Here is a 17403-nt window from a genome sequence, read left to right on the forward strand (position 1 = left end):
GAGCCTTCAGCCAGCCCCATCACCCCACCTTCCAACCTAACATCCCTCTGCCCTCCAACCTTTATCTTTTCTAAGATGAAGAATTCAGCACCTCCACATCTGACAGTGCCTCCTAAATATTGGCATCATATATAAAATGGAGCAAAAACTCCTGACTAAGGCACCTAAGTAATACAGTTGCCACACCTCCAATGGTAATGAATCATTGAAGACTGCATACCTGAATACCTGGAACACAAGACAGTGGGGAATATCTTGATCCCAAGAAAGAGTTAAACCCGACTAGGCTAATCTATCTTTCACCAGGGACAACCTAGTCATTCTTGGATTTGATACTCTAAAGAGTGCTACACATTATCTATGACTTTTCTGTGTCTGGTGTCTGGTGTCCGCCGCCCTACTGGTGTCAGCTATAATGAAGGGGTACGGTTTTGTTGGTCAGGAGATTTTTCCCATTTATATATATGATGCCCCATCTTTAGGAGGCATTGTCAGATTTGGTTGTGCTGAAATCTACATCTCTAGAAAAGATAAAAGGTTGTTGGAGCGCTGAGGGATGTTTGGTTGGAAGGTGGGGTGATGGGGATTCGAACCCTCCAACACTACTTATTGGCTCCACCAGCTGAGCTATATGCCCCTGAGCCTTCAGCCAACACCTGAGCCTTTGGCCTGAAACACCTGAGCCTTCGGCCTGACCTTGACTCCAACTTTAACACCTGATTTTTTTATTTTTTATTTTTACTCTAAAGGGTGCTACTTTTGGGGATTGGATTTTTTGACAAAAAATAGCAAATTTGGTGGTATCCCCCGAAGAGCAAGTGATTCTGCTCAGGTCGGTGGTATTACCCGAAGGGTAAGTGATTATGCTTTTCTACAGGGGCTATTTTTTGTCAAAAAGAGCGTAGGGTGGGTACAATAAACACTCCTAATAACACACTCATTTTCATGGATATCCATCCTCAAGACAAACAAGCTCAGGCACTGTTATCCCAGCCCTTGCAAGGATGGGTGTACCTCCTTTACAGAATCGGTACCTAAACTTGACATTGACCTTCCTCGCTCGGCTAAGGCACAAAGCCCTGTGGAAGTCACACCCAATATAGGTCTTTCATAGATATCCATCCTCAACAAAGAGACAAGCTAAGTATGGGTCTCCTTACATCCTCTATAGGTATTTCATAGAAATCCATCCTCAACAAAGAGACAAGCTCAGTATGGGTCTCCTTACATCCTCTATAGGTATTTCATAGAAATCCATCCTCAACAAAGAGACAAGCTCAGTATGGGTTTCCTTACATCCTCTATAGGTATTTCATAGAAATCCATCCTCAACAAACAAACAAGCTCATAAATCATCTTAGAAAAGATAAAGGGTGGAGGGCAGAGGGATGTTAGGTTGGAAGGTGGGGTGATGGGGCTGGCCGAAGGCTCATTTCAAGAGCCTGCCTTGCCAGGTGATGGAGGTTTGCGAATGACCCAAACCTCATTTGAAAGCAAGGCAGGGCTTGAGATGAGCCTTCGGCCAGCCCCATAACCCCAATCCCCAAAAGTAGCACCCTTTAGAGTAATAAAAAAAAAAATCAGGTGTTAAAGTCGGAGTCAATATCAAGCCGAAGGCTCAGGTGTTTCAGGCTGAAGGCTCACGTGTTGGCCGAAGGCTCAAGGGCATATAGCTCAACTGGTAGAGCCAATAAGTAGGGTCGGAGGGCTCGAGTCCCCCTATGTCCATCTGATTCCTGGAAATTTCAATAAGTCGGTCCCTCTTCTCATGTGTAGCAATGTGTCTCCCATTAATAGTGGCATGTTGTTTGAGGGGCCAAAAAAGTACATAGGGTGGTAAACCACCCTTTAGAACACAAGCTAGATAGAAGTAAATTCAGGAAACTACAAGGAATGAGGATGGATTCCTACAAGGCATGGTGTTCCTGGGTTTGTCGCCATCTCAGGAATGAAATTGACCATACTCGTATGCAGTTCACTCCGTGCAAGCAATATTGAGCTTGAAACAACACTGAGCCGTAAGCCATTGGGTGCAAAGAATAGTACGTCACACCTTTAAAAAGGGCCTCAACACCCCTATGCCTTGTCCTCGAATCACTAAGGCACTGAGTCGATGTGAAAAGTACATAGGGTGGTAAATCACCCTTTAGAACACAAGCTAGATAGAAGTAAAGTCAGACACCAACATAAAGCTAGACAAACAACAAGTCAGAAACCAACACTAGGAGGCTAGGAGGTCAGACACCAACATAAAGCTAGACAAGTCAGTGGCACAGGATGGTAGGCTAGATAGATAGGCAGGATGGATAAATAGATGATCAGCAAAGGGACAAACACTACCAACACTAGGAGGCTGGGAGGTCATGCTTGGTAGCCCTGTAGGCCCACTACAGCCAGTGGTAACTTGTTGCTCCAATAAGCTCCCTTGCTCCCTAACCAAATGATGGACAGCCTCTAATGCAGCAGTGAGGTTGAGAGTCATGTCTGCCCCTCAGGTCCACTCGTCCGTAACAACTGGTGGTACCATTTGCTTGAGGCAAGCAGAGAATCACCTTGGCTCCCTAACGTCATCTGTGAATCTATTGGGTATCCTACGCCTAATGATGGACCCATGATGGACAGCCTCCAATGCAGCAGTGAGGTTGAGAGTCATGTCTGCCCCCTCAGGCCCACTCACCGGACAATCGGGTGGTACCATTCTGGTGAGGCAAGGCAGTCCCCTGGCTCCCTAACATCTACCTAACCTGTGATGGTATCCTAGCGCCTAACCTGTGATGGTATCCTAGAGAGATGGGACACCCCATATATTGAAGTCACACCCAATATATAAGCTGATATATTGAAGTCACACCCAATATATGGGCTGGGAGATAGATCCTGGTAGCCCCTGTTGGCCCACTCGTTCGTCACCAGACGGGTGGTAACCTTTTACCTCCAGTAAGGCTGCCTTGCTCCCTAACCACATTAGTTAAGCTTAGGGCCAACAGAGATATGGGCTGGGATAACAGTGCCTGAGCTTGTTTGTCTGTAGTGCCTGAGCTTGTTTGTCTGTTGAGGATGGATTTCTATGAAATACCTATAGAGGTTGTAAGGAGACCCATACTGAGCTTGTCTCCAGCTATATTGTTTCCCGGATTGCGGGTATGTAGTCTTCAATGATTCATGACCATTGGAGGTGTGGCAACTGTATTACTTAGGTGCTTTAGTCAAGAGTCAGGAGTACGTTTTTTTTGTCAGGAGTTTTTGCTCCATTTTATATATGATGCCAATATTTAGGAGGCACTATCAGATGTGGAGGTGTTGAATTCTTCATCTTAGAAAATATAAAGGTTGGAGGGCAGAGGGATGTTAGGTTGGAAGGTGGGGTGATGGGCATAACAGGATTCGAACCTGCGACCATTAGGTTAAGAGCCCAATGCTCTACCATTTGAGCTATATGCCCCGAGCTAACACCTAATTCAACAACTGAGCCTTCGGCTAGACCAACACCTGAGCCTTTGACCAACACCTGAGCCTTCGGCCAGACCAACACCTGAGCCTAACTCTAACTCCGACTCCGATTCTGACTTTCCCGACTTCGACTTTCCCGACTCCGACTTTCTCGACTCCGACTCTTCTGACTCCGACCCAACGCTCAATTAGGGTAGGTCCAAAAGTCAGTCGCATTGTTGGTCAGTAAAACTAACAGCTGGTGATCCATTAGTGTCTTGTGTTTGGTGTCTGGTGTCTGCCGCCCTGCTGGTGTCAGTTATAATGAAGGAGTACGGTTTTGTTGGTCAGGAGTTTTTGCCCATTTATATATATGATGCCCCATCTTTAGGAGGCACTGTTAGATTTGGCTGTGCTGAAATCTACATCTCTAGAAAAGATAAAAGGTTGTTGGAGGGTTGAGGGATGTTTGGTTGGAAGGTGGGGTGATGGGGCCCCATCAAGGTTGGCCAAAGGCTCATTTCAAGACCCTGCCTTGATTTCAAATGAGATTTGGGTCATCCGCAAATCTCCATCACCCCAACCCCATCACCCCACCTTCCAACCTAACATCCCTCTGCCCTCCAACCTTTATCTTTTCTAAGATGAAGAATTCAACACCTCCACATCTGACAGTGCCTCCTAAATATTGGCATCATATATAAAATGGAGCAAAAACTCCTGACAAAAAAAACGTACTCCTGACTCCTGACTCCTGACTCTTACCTAAAGCACCCAAGTAATACAGTTGCCACACCTCCAATGGTCATGAATCATTGAAGACTGCATACCCGCAATCCGGGAAACAATATAGCTGGAATATATTGATCCAAGACAAAACCTGACTAAGGCACCTAAGTAACACAGTTGCCACACCTCCAATGGTAATGAACCATCGAAGACTGCATACCCAAATACCTGGATCACACCCAATATATGGGCTGGGAGACAGATCCTGGTAGCCCCTGTTGGCCCACTCTTTCGTCACCAGACGGGTGGTAACCTTTTACCTCTAGTAAGGCTTCCTTGCTCCCTAACCACATTAGTTAAGCTTAGGGCAAACAGAGATATGGGCTGGGATAACAGTGCTTAAGCTTGTTTGTCTGTAGTGCCTGAGCTTGTTTGTCTGTTGAGGATGGATTTCTATGAAATACCTATAGACGTTGTAAGGAGACCCATACTGAGCTTGTCTCCAGCTATATTGTTTCCTGGATTGCGGGTATGCAGTCTTCAATGATTCATGACCATTGGAGGTGTGGAAACTGTATAACTTGGGTGCTTTAGTCAGAAGTCAGGAGTCAGGAGTATGTTTTTTTTGTCAGGAGTTTTTGCTACATTTTATATATGATGCCAATATTTAAGAGGCACTGTCAGATGTGGAGATGTTGAATTCTTCATCTTAGAAAAGATAAAGGTTGGAGGGCAGAGGGATGTTAGGTTGGAAGGTGGGGTGATGGGGCATAGCAGGATTCGAACCTGCGACCATTAGGTTAAGAGCCCAATGCTCTACCATCTGAGCTATATGCCTCGAGCTAACACCTGATTCAACACCTGAGCCTTTGGCCAGACCAACACCTGAGCCTTCGGCCAGACCAACACCTGAGCCTGACTCCGACTCCGACTCTGACTCCGACTCCAACTTTCCCGACTCTGACTCTTCTGACTCTGACCCAACGCTCAATTAGGGTAGGTCCAAAAATCAGTCCCATTGTTGGTCAGTAAAACTGATAGCTGGTGATCCATTAGTGTCTTGTGTCTGGTGTCTAATGTTTTCCGCCCTGATGGTGTCAGCTATAATGAAGGAGTATGGTTTTGTTGGTTAGGAGTTTTTGTTGGTCAGGAGTTTTTGCCCATTTATATATATGATGCCCCATCTTTAGGAGGCACTGTTAGATTTGGCTGTGCTGAAATCTACATCTCTAGGAAAGATAAAAGGTTGTTGGAGGGCTGAGGGATGTTTGGTTGGAAGGTTGGGTGATGGGGCCCCATCAAGGTTGGCCGAAGGCTCATTTCAAGACCCTGCCTTGCTTTCAAATGAGATTTGGGTATCCAAAAATCTCCATCACCCCAGCCCCATCACCCCACCTTCCAACCTAACATCGCTCTGCCCTCCAACCTTTATCTCTTCTAAGATGAAGAATTCAACACCTCCACATCTAAAAGTGCCTCCTAAATATTGGCATCATATATAAAATGGAGCAAAAACTCCTGACAAAAAAAATGTACTCCTGACTCCTGACTCTTACCTAAAGCACCCAAGTAATACAGTTGCCACACCTCCAATGGTCATGAATCATCGAAGACTGCATACCCGCAATCCAGGAAACAATATAGCTGGAATATATTGATCCAAGACAAAACCTGACTAAGGCACCTAAGTAATACAGTTGCCATACCTCCAATGGTAATGAACCATCGAAGACTGCATACCCGAATACCTGGATCACACCCAATATATGGGTTGGCAGACAGATCCTGGTAGCCCCTGTTGGCCCACTCGTTCGTCACCAGACGGGTGGTAACCTTTTACCTCCAGTAAGGCTGCCTTGCTCCCTAACCACATTAGTTAAGCTTAGGGCCAATAGAGATATGGGCTAGGATAACAGTGCCTGAACTTGTTTGTCTGTAGTGCCTGAGCTTGTTTGTCTGTTGAGGATGGATTTCTATGAAATACCTATAGAGGATGTAAGGAGACCCATACTGATCTTGTCTCTTTTTTGAGGATGGATTTCTATGAAATACCTATAGAGGATGTAAGGGAGCCAAGGTGATTCTATTCTTGACTCAAGCAAATGGTACCACCAGTTGTTACGGACGAGTGGACCTGAGGGGCAGACATGAGTCTCAACCTCACTGCTGCATTAGAGGTTGTCCATCATTTGGTTAGGGAGCAAGGTAGCTTACTGGAGCAACAGGTTACCAATGGCTATAGTGGGCCTATAGGGCTACCAGGCATGACCTCCCAGCCTCCTAGTGTTGGTAGTGGTTGTCCCTTTGCCGATCATCTATTTATCCATCCTGCCTATCTATCTGGCCTACCATCCTGTGCCACTGACTGTCTAGCTTTATGTTGGTGTCTGACTTGTTGTTTGTTGGTGTCTAACTTGTTGTTTGTCTAGCTTTATGTTGGTGTCTAACGTCCCAACCTCCTAGTGTTGGTGTCTAACTTGTTGTTTGTCTAGCTTTATGTTGGTGTCTGACTTTACTTCTATCTAGCTTGTGTTCTAAAGGGTGGTTTACCACCCTATGTACTTTTCACATCGACTCAGTGCCTTAGTGATTCCAGGACAAGGCATAGGGGTGTTGAGGCCCTTTTTAAAGGTGTGATGTACTAATCTTTGCACCCAATGGCTTAAGGCTCAGTGTTGCTTCAAGCTCAATATTGCCTGCACGGAGTGAGCCAAATACGAGTATGGTTAATTTCATTCCTGAGATGGCGACAAACCTAGGAACACCATGCCTTGTAGGAATCCATCCTCATTCCTTGTAATTCCTTGACTTTACTTCTATCTAGCTTGTGTTCTAAAGGGTGGTTTACCACCCTATGTACTTTTTCGTTTTTGGAGCACCGACCGAACGCTCAATTAGGGTAGGTCCAAAAATCAGTCCCATTGTTAGTCAGTAAAACTGGCAACTGGTGATCCATTAGTGTCTTATGTCTGGTGTCTGGTGTCCGCTGCCCTGCTGGTGTCAGCTATAATGAAGGAGTACAGTTTTGTTGGTCAGGAGTTTTTGCTGGTCAGGAGATTTTGCCCATTTATATATATGATGCCCCATCTTTAGGAGGCGCTGTCAGATTTGGCTATGCTGAAATCTACATCTCTAGAAAAGATAAAAGGTTGTTGGAGGGCTGAGGGATGTTTGGTTGGAAGGTGGGGTGATGGGGCCCCATCAAGGTTGGTCGAAGGCTCATTTCAAGACCCTGCCTTGCTTTCAAATGAGATTTGGGTCATCCGCAAATCTCCATCACCTGGCTTCTCATGTGTAGCAATGTGTCTCCCATTAATAGTGGCATGTTGTTAGAGGGGCCAGATGGAGGTGAGGAGTGGCAGTGCGTTGTCTCTCCTGTGATGTTTCATCTGGAGTATGGCAAAGGGATGATCTTTAGTATTTGTTGTCAGGTTTGAAGGCACTTCGAAGGGTTGATTTAGCTAGAGTCCTGGAAAGTAATCCATTCATTATCTCGGCCCTCTCAACATGAGATCAAATGAGCCCCTGCGTGTCGCCGTGGGAGGTGAGAGAGGGGTGGATATAGGTGGAGGAGTGACAGTGTTCTGTCTTCCTGTGAAACCATCACCCCACCTTCCAACCAAACATCCCTCAGCCCTCCAACAACCTTTTATCTTTTCTAAAGATGTAGATTTCAGCATAGCCAAATCTGACAGTGCCTCCTAAAGATGGGGCATCATATATATAAATGGGCAAAAAATCCTGACCAGCAAAAACTCTTTACGAACAAAACTGTACTCCTTCATTATAGCTGACACCAACAAGGCGGCGAACACTAGACACCAGACATAAGACACTAATGGATAACCAGCTATCAGTTTTACTGACCAACAATGGGACTGATTTTTGGACCTACCCTAATTGAGCGTTGGGTCGGTGCTCCAAAAACGAACTGTCAGACATACTGACCAACGTCAGACACCATTAGCCTTCATCCCGTTCCCTACCTAGATGATGGTTTCACATGAAGACAGCGCACTGTCACTCCTCCACCTACATCCACCCCTCTCTCACACTCCCACGACGACACGCAGGGGCTCATTTTCTCTCATGCTAAGAGGGTCGGGATAATGAATGGATTACTTTCCGAGACTCCAACTAAATCAACCCTTCGAAGTGCCTTCAAACCTAATAGCAACTACTAAATATCATCCCTTTGCCATACTCCAGATGAAACATCACAAGAGAGACAACGATTTAACTTACTAACCTTCCAACCTAACATCCCTCTGCCCTCCAACCTTTATCTTTTCTAAGATGAAGAATTCAACACCTCCACATTTGACAGTGTCTCCTAAATATTGGCATCATATATAAAATGGAGCAAAAACTCCTGATAAGAAAAATGTACTCTTGACTCCTGACTCCTGACTAAAGCACCCAAGTAATACAGTTATCACACCTCCAATGGTCATGAACCATTGAAGACTGCATACCCACAATCCGGGAAACAATATAGCTGGAATATATTGATCCAAGACAAAACCTGACTAAGGCACCTAAGTAACACAGTTGCCACACCTCCAATGGTAATGAACCATCAAAGACTGCATACCCGAATACCTGGAACACAAGACAGTGGGGAATATCTTAATCCCAGGAAAGAGTTAAACCCGACTAGGCTGATCTGTGTTTCACCAGGGACAACCTAGTCATTCTTGGATTTGATACTCTAAAGAGTGCTACACATTATCTATGACCTTTTCCCTTCTGGTGTCAGCTGTAATGAAGGAGTACGGTTTTGTTGGTCAAGAGTTTTTGCTGGTCAGGAGTTTTTGCCCATTTATATATATGATGCCCCATCTTTAGGAGGCACTCTCAGATTTGGCTATGCTGAAATCTACATCTCTAGAAAAGATAAAAGGTTGTTGGAGGGCTGAGGGATGTTTGGTTGGAAGGTGGGGTGATGGTTTCACAGGAAGACAACGCACTGTCACTCCTCCACCTACATCCACCCCTCTCTCACACTCCCATGGCGACACACAGGGGCTCATTTGCTCTCATGCTGAGAGGGTCGGGATAATGAATAGATTACTTTTCGGGACTCCAGCTAAATCAACCCTTCGAAGTGCCTTCAAACCTGATAGAAAATACTAAAGATCATCCCTTTGCCATACTCCAGATGAAACATCACAGGAGAGATAGCGCACTGCCACTCCTCACCTCCATCTGGCCCCTCTAACAACATGCCACTATTAATGGGAGACACATTGCTACACATGAGAAGAGGGACCGACTTATTGAAATTTCCAGGAATCAGATGGACATAGGGGGACTCGAACCCTCCGACCCTACTTATTGGCTCTACCAGCTGAGCTATATGCCCCTGAGCCTTCGGCCAACACCTGAGCCTTCGGCTTGATCTTGACTCTGACTTTAACACCTGATTTTTTATTTTTATTTTTTTTACTCTAAAGGCTGCTACTTTTGGGGATTGGATTTTTTTGCTAAATCTAATGAGAAATCCAAGAGATCCAATGTTGAAGAAGATAAGGATTCAAGAGATTCCTCGAATATACGATCTGAAAACTAATATTAGTTAAAACAATTACTCCAAACAAAAATCTAACCACATAACAAATTCTAATAACAAAAAATTATAGATTTTCGTCTTCTGAAGATCCGATAGATCTTCATATTCGTTTAACTCCAACTTTGACACCATAAATCTAACAACACAACAAATTCTATATTTTCGTCTTTTAACTCCAACTTTGGCACCATAAATCTAACAACACAACAAATTCTAGATTTCCGCCTTCTAAGGATCTGATAGATCACGATCTTCATTTAACTCCAACTTTGGCACCATAAATCGATCTGGTAATTTGTTTGCAATCGAGTTTTTTTCTCCACATCATCATTGTTTGAGGAAAATTTATATAAATGGCCAATTCTAAAATACCGTAAAATTACAAGACCGTTTTATATGGGCAGAGTTACATTTAAATGGAGATGTCTATGGTACAGTGATGTGCCATTTGATGGTAAGTCTACTTGGGCGAAGCCTGGGAGATCATAGTTCAAATCTCATTGAGTACACTGGCCTCCTTTGGTGGATGCTCGAGAAGGAGATTCCCCACCCCCGCTTTGGTGGCACCTCCCATAGATTAGGACTGCAGTTACCAATTCACCATGTGGTTAAAAAATAAATAAGAAATTGGAGATGTCTATGGTTGCTAAAACCATAGGATCTTAGTATATCGACTTGCAGGTAGTTGGATGTACTCTTGGTGTTATTGTGGTCTTGGGTCTCCCATTAGGACTCGCATTTACCGATTCACCATGTGGTTAAGAAAAAAATAAAAAAATGGAGATGTCTATGGAGGTGGAAGAATTGTTTAGAGGGTCAAAAGTGGTTAGAATCTGGGCAAAAAAAATTCAAAAAATCTTGTAGACGCACTGTTTGAATAATGTTTTTGATGGTGGAAATAAATTCAACACGATTAAACTCTTATGGGTACTTAAAATTTGAAATTTGATGACTAGAACTTGGATTTAAAAACATACTTGCTAGTTTTTGTCAAAATATAACTGAAATTTCCATAACTTTCGAGGCAAAAGAATAGGCCATTTGAATGCTATCAAATGATTCAAATTAAGGGAGGCCATGTCGGAAAGCGATACTGCGTAGCGCGAATATTTTTGCATTGGCAGAAGAACGTAGACGCCCCCAACACCAAAGCCCCCTCACCATGGAGTTCTGCAATGCAATGCCATGGTTGAAGGTCTCTGAAACGATACGCGAATTGTGGGGGATCACCATTAGCTCTCCCACCATAATTGTCTCAGAGGACTTTTAGTGCCACCATGGTCCCACCGTATAACTTTTGCTGCCACGGTGATTCTCCGTCCATTTTAATTGCTTGCTGTGAAACTGCTTTATTTAGGAGTCGTTTAATGAGGTGGAGGAATTGTCCCACGGTCAAAAGTGACCGGAATCCAGGTAAAAAAAATTAATTTTCTTTTGTAGAAACAGTGTTTGAATAATGTTTTTATGGTGGAAATAGATTTGGCACCATCAAAAAAACGTAAAGGACACTTAAAATTTTAAACTTTAACAACTATAACTCGGATTTACAAAAATACTTGTTGGATTTTCTCCAAATATAATTGGAATTTCTATAACTGGCTGGAAAACTGCTCCTTAGATTACGCGCTTTCTTTACCATGTTTAATGTGCAGTTACCTACTAATCAACCTATCTGCTCCCTCGTAGGGCCCGAGTTGTTGAGAGTTGTTGAATGGGATAATAACGAATTTATGCACGAATAGTGACAAGTTGACAACACGATGCCTCAAAGAGTTTGCGAGCGGAAACATTGGGGAGAGAGTTAGTGGTTGTTGGTGTTGTGCGAGAAGCGGAGTTGTTACATGTACAGACAAAAAGAAGACGTCCATGTTGCCGAAAACGCACAGAAAGACTGTGAACGCGGATGCAGATGACTGTAACTACGACTGTGGCGCGTTCGTTGAAATTGACTCAATTCACTGAATGCCCAGTGCCCACTGTCCGTGATCCTCGTTCATCTAACATCGACATTATCTGGACGCTTACTCCACCATGGAGGTAGGTCCACCGTCCAACATCAAATGCAAGACTATCCACACACAGACAAATGTAGATGGAGCTCGGAGACAAAAGCAGACGAAACCCTCTAGCAGCTAGCTTGTTTGGAATTTTCTAATGTTGGTAAGACCGTTTCAGCGCTGTAGATGTTTACGATTTATAGGTAACTGTACGAAGACAAGTTGTTTTCAGATGTTCAATCAGCGTATTTCTCATATTTACATTTGTTGATATTGAAATTATTTAGATATTTAATGAGTTTAATTCAGTCTGTCAAATTGTGGATGGCTAATTGAATCAAAATTTAAAATATTTTTTTTTTCAGAGGGAAAATCAACATATAGGCGAAGCCCGCATCGCCTACAGATAATTTTTTACAATCGCCTACAGATAATTTTTTACAATTACATATGGCCGAAGCCAGCAGATGAGCAGAATTTTGGCCGAAGCCAGCAGATGAGCAAAATTGCCGTCACAAATACACCATAGCGCGGGGCCTCAACCACCGCCACAGGAATCGATCCTGGCTGGGGGGAGCGAAAGCCATCCGCCCCAGCCATCATGTCATGCACGTCACGTGCATTCATTCTGCAAAATTTAAAATATAAGTTAAATAACTTATAATTAAAATTAAGATTTATATTTCATATTGAATATATACATTGTCTCAAGAATCTCATAGCTTTGTCCAAAAAGCTATCTAAACTTAAAACCAAAAAACATGAACAATTTGTCAAAAGGTACAGAGTTCATCTTCTCTAAAAATAGATTATATATTTCCTCGTCATCTCATAATTCATATTGGTTGAAAGATCCCCCTTGGAAGCTGCAGTGCGTCTTTACAGAGCTTGATATGTGCATAAGTTGTCTAGTCAAACAACTCCCTTTCTGAGGTAATTTCTCTAAGGAAATGATTCAAAATTGGGACGTTGACCTCTACATTTTGTTGGCCCAATCGATCGCCACTATGCAATTTCCTGGAACTTGTAACATTTTAATTCCCACGTGCCTTGTTGTATACAGAATAGCCCATAGACCTATAAATTCTACTTTTTAATTCCCACGTGCCTTCTTGTATACAGAATAGCCCATAGACCTATAAATTCTACTTCCATATTAGATCCATAATATGGAGCATAATGGAAAAGATAAAAATGATTTTCATTTAAATAGAGAATGCCACCATCCCCACATCATGGAGGGTCTCCTTCGTTAGTGCTATTGAAAAATCCCACGAAATCTATTTGTCCAAATAAGGCATAATTGGGACCTTTTTCTTCTTCGTTTTTCGCTCGGCTTGAATTTCCTTTACCAGTTCCTCCACAACACCACTCATCACTTCTGGTACGCATTTGTTATGGAAAATGGCTTGATTGCATGCCCACCAAATATTATTTACAAAGATAGCAAAGAAAGCCTTGTAAAATTGCATCAAGTGATCCACTACCCAATATTGAGTGTATTCCTCTAATGATTCTTTAATTTAGCGAGAATAATTTGGAGAAAAATCTAAACAGAGGATATTGCACGCCTTTTCTGTATAGGGACATGAAATGAAAATATGAGACATGAATTATGTCTCCACATGGCATAACATGCTATGGTTTGGACTAGAACTTGTTTTAAAGAGATTATTCCATTTTAGCAATTTATTGTTCACTGCTAGCCATAATCTTACTTTGAATTTGAGGCGACAAGAGTGTTTCCATAAATATCACCATAATCACATTTATGGTTATGCAATATTTGATTCGAAAAATCCTTGTAACCCAAATTTCTTGTGTATTCTCCTAAATTGTAATTATTTGACTAGATCAAGCGATATAGGTCATCTTTCTCTAAAAAAGTAATGGAAAACTAGCAATATGACATAACCATTCCATTCAACAACTTCTAGTTCCAGAAGAGCTAAGTGAGCTGCGAATTTCCATGCTTAGCTTCCTACATGAATGTTAGATGGAGATTTGGTATTGGTCAGGGCTTGGATCCTAGTAGATCTCAAAAGGCAAATACACTTATGTGAATGACAATAATTCTTGCCAACACCAGATCATGGATCCACTCATCCACTCTCATTCAGATGGGATGATTGTTTCGAATTCTCCAAACAACCTAATTTTCAACAAAAGGAAAGGATTTGGTGAGAGCTCTCCATATTATGGATGCATTTTTGCAAGATTTGATCAAGTCCCAATACCATTCCACAATAGATTTATCTCCTAAATATTTTGTATGCATAGCTCGTCCCTAGAGATATGTGTTGTTAGTGAAATGCTAGAGACTACAAGTTGCTAGTGATTGATAGATAATATGGATATTTTTAAGTCCCCAACCTCCCATCTATTTAGGCATGGAAAGAGTAGTTCAAGATGCAAGAGGGAACCCTTTAGACTCCCCTTTCCTAGTTCATAGAAACCAAAAACTCAACTTCTTGATTTTACTGAGGGTTCCTTTAACAACCAAAACAATTGATGTCAAATACACTAAGATAATTTCAAGGACTAGTTTAATGAGTACCATATATCCTCCCCTAGATAGAAGTATGTTTGTCCATACCACAATGTGCTTTTCCAGGTCTTTTTGTATAAGAAAATCCAACCATCAAATTTATAGTCATTTACTTATAACATGAATCCTAAGTATTTCACTCCTTTTAAGGATTTAGACTGGAATTGAAATAATTGGTGGATACATGAGAAAAAAACATCGAGAATCATATAGGGTTTTTTGTAATTTATAACCATTCATCTAAGCAATGTGAAATGATCCATAATGAGTTAAGACTTGGAAGAAAGTGTTGGTACCCAAGATAAATAGAAAAATGGCATCCACGAATAAGAGGTGTGATATGGCTATAGTTCGAGATGTACTCATTCCTTTTAATTATTCTTTAATTATGGCATCAGGCATGAATCTCATAAGAGATTCAACAATTAATAGAAAGAGAAGTGGGGATAAGAGGCATCCTTTCCTAAACCCTCGAGATGAAATGAAAAGGGGAGACACACACCCATTTGTGAGCACAACATAGCTAGCTGACTAGATGGACACCATAATCTAGTTCAATGTCTTGAGGTTCATGCCAAGCTAGATTAGTAAAAGCCTTATGGATGTCCAATTTTCCCTATAGTATGATTTAGAGAGGTCTATCTTGATGCTAGTAATACTTGGATTTTAGTCTTCATGGAAGGAAGAGTTCCCTAGGAAAGTGAGACCACGTCATTTGTTTTCTTTTTATAAAGAAGCCCAAATTTCTCTTTTGATACAATATCACTAAGCACAAGTTTTCATCTAGAGGCTATGATTTTTTATTTTATTTTGTATATCAAGTTGCAGTAGGATATAGAGTGAAGGTCATCGAAACATTCAACATTTTGAAGTTCCAAGATCAATGCAATGAAATTTGAGTTCATAGATCCCAAGAATTTTCCCATGGCTTTTAATATTCTAAAAACCTTAAGAATATCATGTTTAATGATATTGAAGAAGCTCAAAAAAAACTCCCCCACCAGTCCATCTAGATCAGGGAACTTACCTCTTTGTGTACAAGAGATAGATGTCAAGATCTCACCCTCTAGAAATTTTTAAGATAATGAATAGTTCATCTTATCCAACTTGATAATTTCACATTCATGTAACCAATGTGAAATGATCCATAATGATTTAAGACTTGGAAGAAAGTGTTGGTACCCAAGATAAATAGGAAAATGGCATCCACAAATAAGAGGTGTGAGATGGCTATAGTTTGAGATGCACTAAATCCTTTTAATTATTCTTTAATTATGGAATCAAGCATGAGTCTCCTAAGAGATTCAACAATTAATAGAAAGAGGAGTGGGGATAAGACACATCCTTTCGTAAACCCTCGAGATGAAATGAAAGGGGGGCCACACACCCATTTGTGAGCACAACATAGCTAGTTGACTAGATGGACCCCATAATCTAGTTCAATGTCTTGAGGTTCATGCCAAGCAAGATTAGTAAAAGCCTTATGGATGTCCAATTTTCCCTATAGTATGCTTTATAGAGGTCTATCTTGATGGTAGCAATACTTGGATTTTTAGTCTTCATGGAAGGAAGAGTTTCCTGGGAAAGTGAGACCATGTCATTTTTTTTCTTTTTCTAGAGAAGCCCAAATTGCTCTTTTGATACAATATCACTAAGCACAAGTTTTCATCTAGAGGCTATGACTTTTTTATATTATTTTGTAAATCAAGTTGCAGTAAGATATAGAGTGAAGGTCATTGAAAGATTCAACATTTTGAAGTTTTAGGATCAATGCAATGAAATTTGAGTTCATAGATCCCAAGAATTTTCCCATGGCTTCTAATCTTCTAAAAACCTTAAGAATATCCTGTTTAATGATATTGAAGAAGCTCGAAAAAAAATCCCCCAACAATCCATCTAGATCAGGGAACTTACCTCTTTGCGTACAGGAGATAGATGCCAAGATCTCACCCTCTGGAACTTTTTCAGATAATGAATTGTTCATCTTATCCAATATAATTCGAGGAAATGGGGACAAGGCTTCTAAAATATCATAAATGGGATAGCTTTCACGTTGTGTAAAAGGATAGTTGAAATGATGGAAAACTGACTTCATGATATCCTTGAAGGATGTGAAGGATTTTCCATTCGAATCCTTGATGTACCAAATCATATTCATGTTTTCCTTTATGTGTATCCTCTTTAGCGTTACATTGAGCTTTAGACAAGTTATGTTTTTGGACAACGTGATCAATTGAAGCATAGTTACTAATCAAATAGGAACTATTACCTCAAAACAGGTACTCTAGCCCAAAAAACCCAAAAAAACATGAAAAAACAACCCAAAAATAAAAAATGTTGATTGTGCATCACCACTTTTTTTTCGGAGTAAATATTCAATAGTTTTTAAAAATAATAGTAAAAAGCAATAAAAGCCATTTTGTTTGGTGCAAAAAACACCTTGAAATCGAAAAGCGTTGACGCTAGAATAAAGTGTGTGTGCGTGTTTTTTTTTTTTTTACAAGCTAAATTTTCAACATTTTTTAGCAATGGCATTCAAGATAAAATATCAAGGCTACTAAAACCCTTAAAATTGCAACAATTTTCAAGCATGTCGTTAAAGATGAAATATCATGTCTCTGAAAAGCATTAAAATTCAAACAATTTTTTTCCATGACGTTAAAGATAAAATACTTATAATTATTTTCGACCATAGCATTAAAGATAAAAAATCGTGTTTGAAAAAAACCTTAAAATTTTGACAATTCATCAACCATGGAACTACAACCAAATATCACGACTGCAAAAAACCTTAATTTTTTAATATATTTCAACCATGACATTATGCAAAAATTATATGACTAAAAAATCTTTAAAAATGAACACCTGATTAAAATAGTCATTATACCAAGAGTAATTTCTTTTTTAAATGCTAAAAGTATACCTATTTTAAAATCTTAACCTAAGACAACTTGACATAATGCAACAAAAAATTTAAAATCAACCATCAAATTGATATGTGGTGTAGGCGAACTGAACCTATTGCAATGAAATCTTAAAAATCAACCATGAAATTGATACGTTGTGGGGTCAACTTGTCCATTATAATGATAACTTTAAAATCACCTATCAAATTGACACATAATGAG

The 17403-nt window shown here is 41.0% G+C and overlaps 2 non-coding genes across 2 annotated transcripts; both read right to left on the reverse strand.

Annotated features, from left to right (window-relative positions):
- Positions 1–3369: 3369 nt before the first annotated feature.
- On the reverse strand, positions 3370–3442 carry TRNAK-CUU (transfer RNA lysine (anticodon CUU)). The gene has a single exon. It is a non-coding gene; the product is annotated as a tRNA-Lys (tRNA).
- Positions 3443–4923: 1481 nt separating this feature from the next.
- TRNAK-CUU (transfer RNA lysine (anticodon CUU)) lies at positions 4924–4996 on the reverse strand. Its single transcript has one exon. It is a non-coding gene; the product is annotated as a tRNA-Lys (tRNA).
- Positions 4997–17403: the final 12407 nt, after the last annotated feature.

Source organism: Pinus tabuliformis, chromosome 4_1 (assembly GCF_031772625.1).
Source record: "Pinus tabuliformis cultivar Carrire ecotype Pingquan chromosome 4_1, CPIR1, whole genome shotgun sequence".
Taxonomy (NCBI): Eukaryota; Viridiplantae; Streptophyta; class Pinopsida; order Pinales; family Pinaceae; genus Pinus; species Pinus tabuliformis.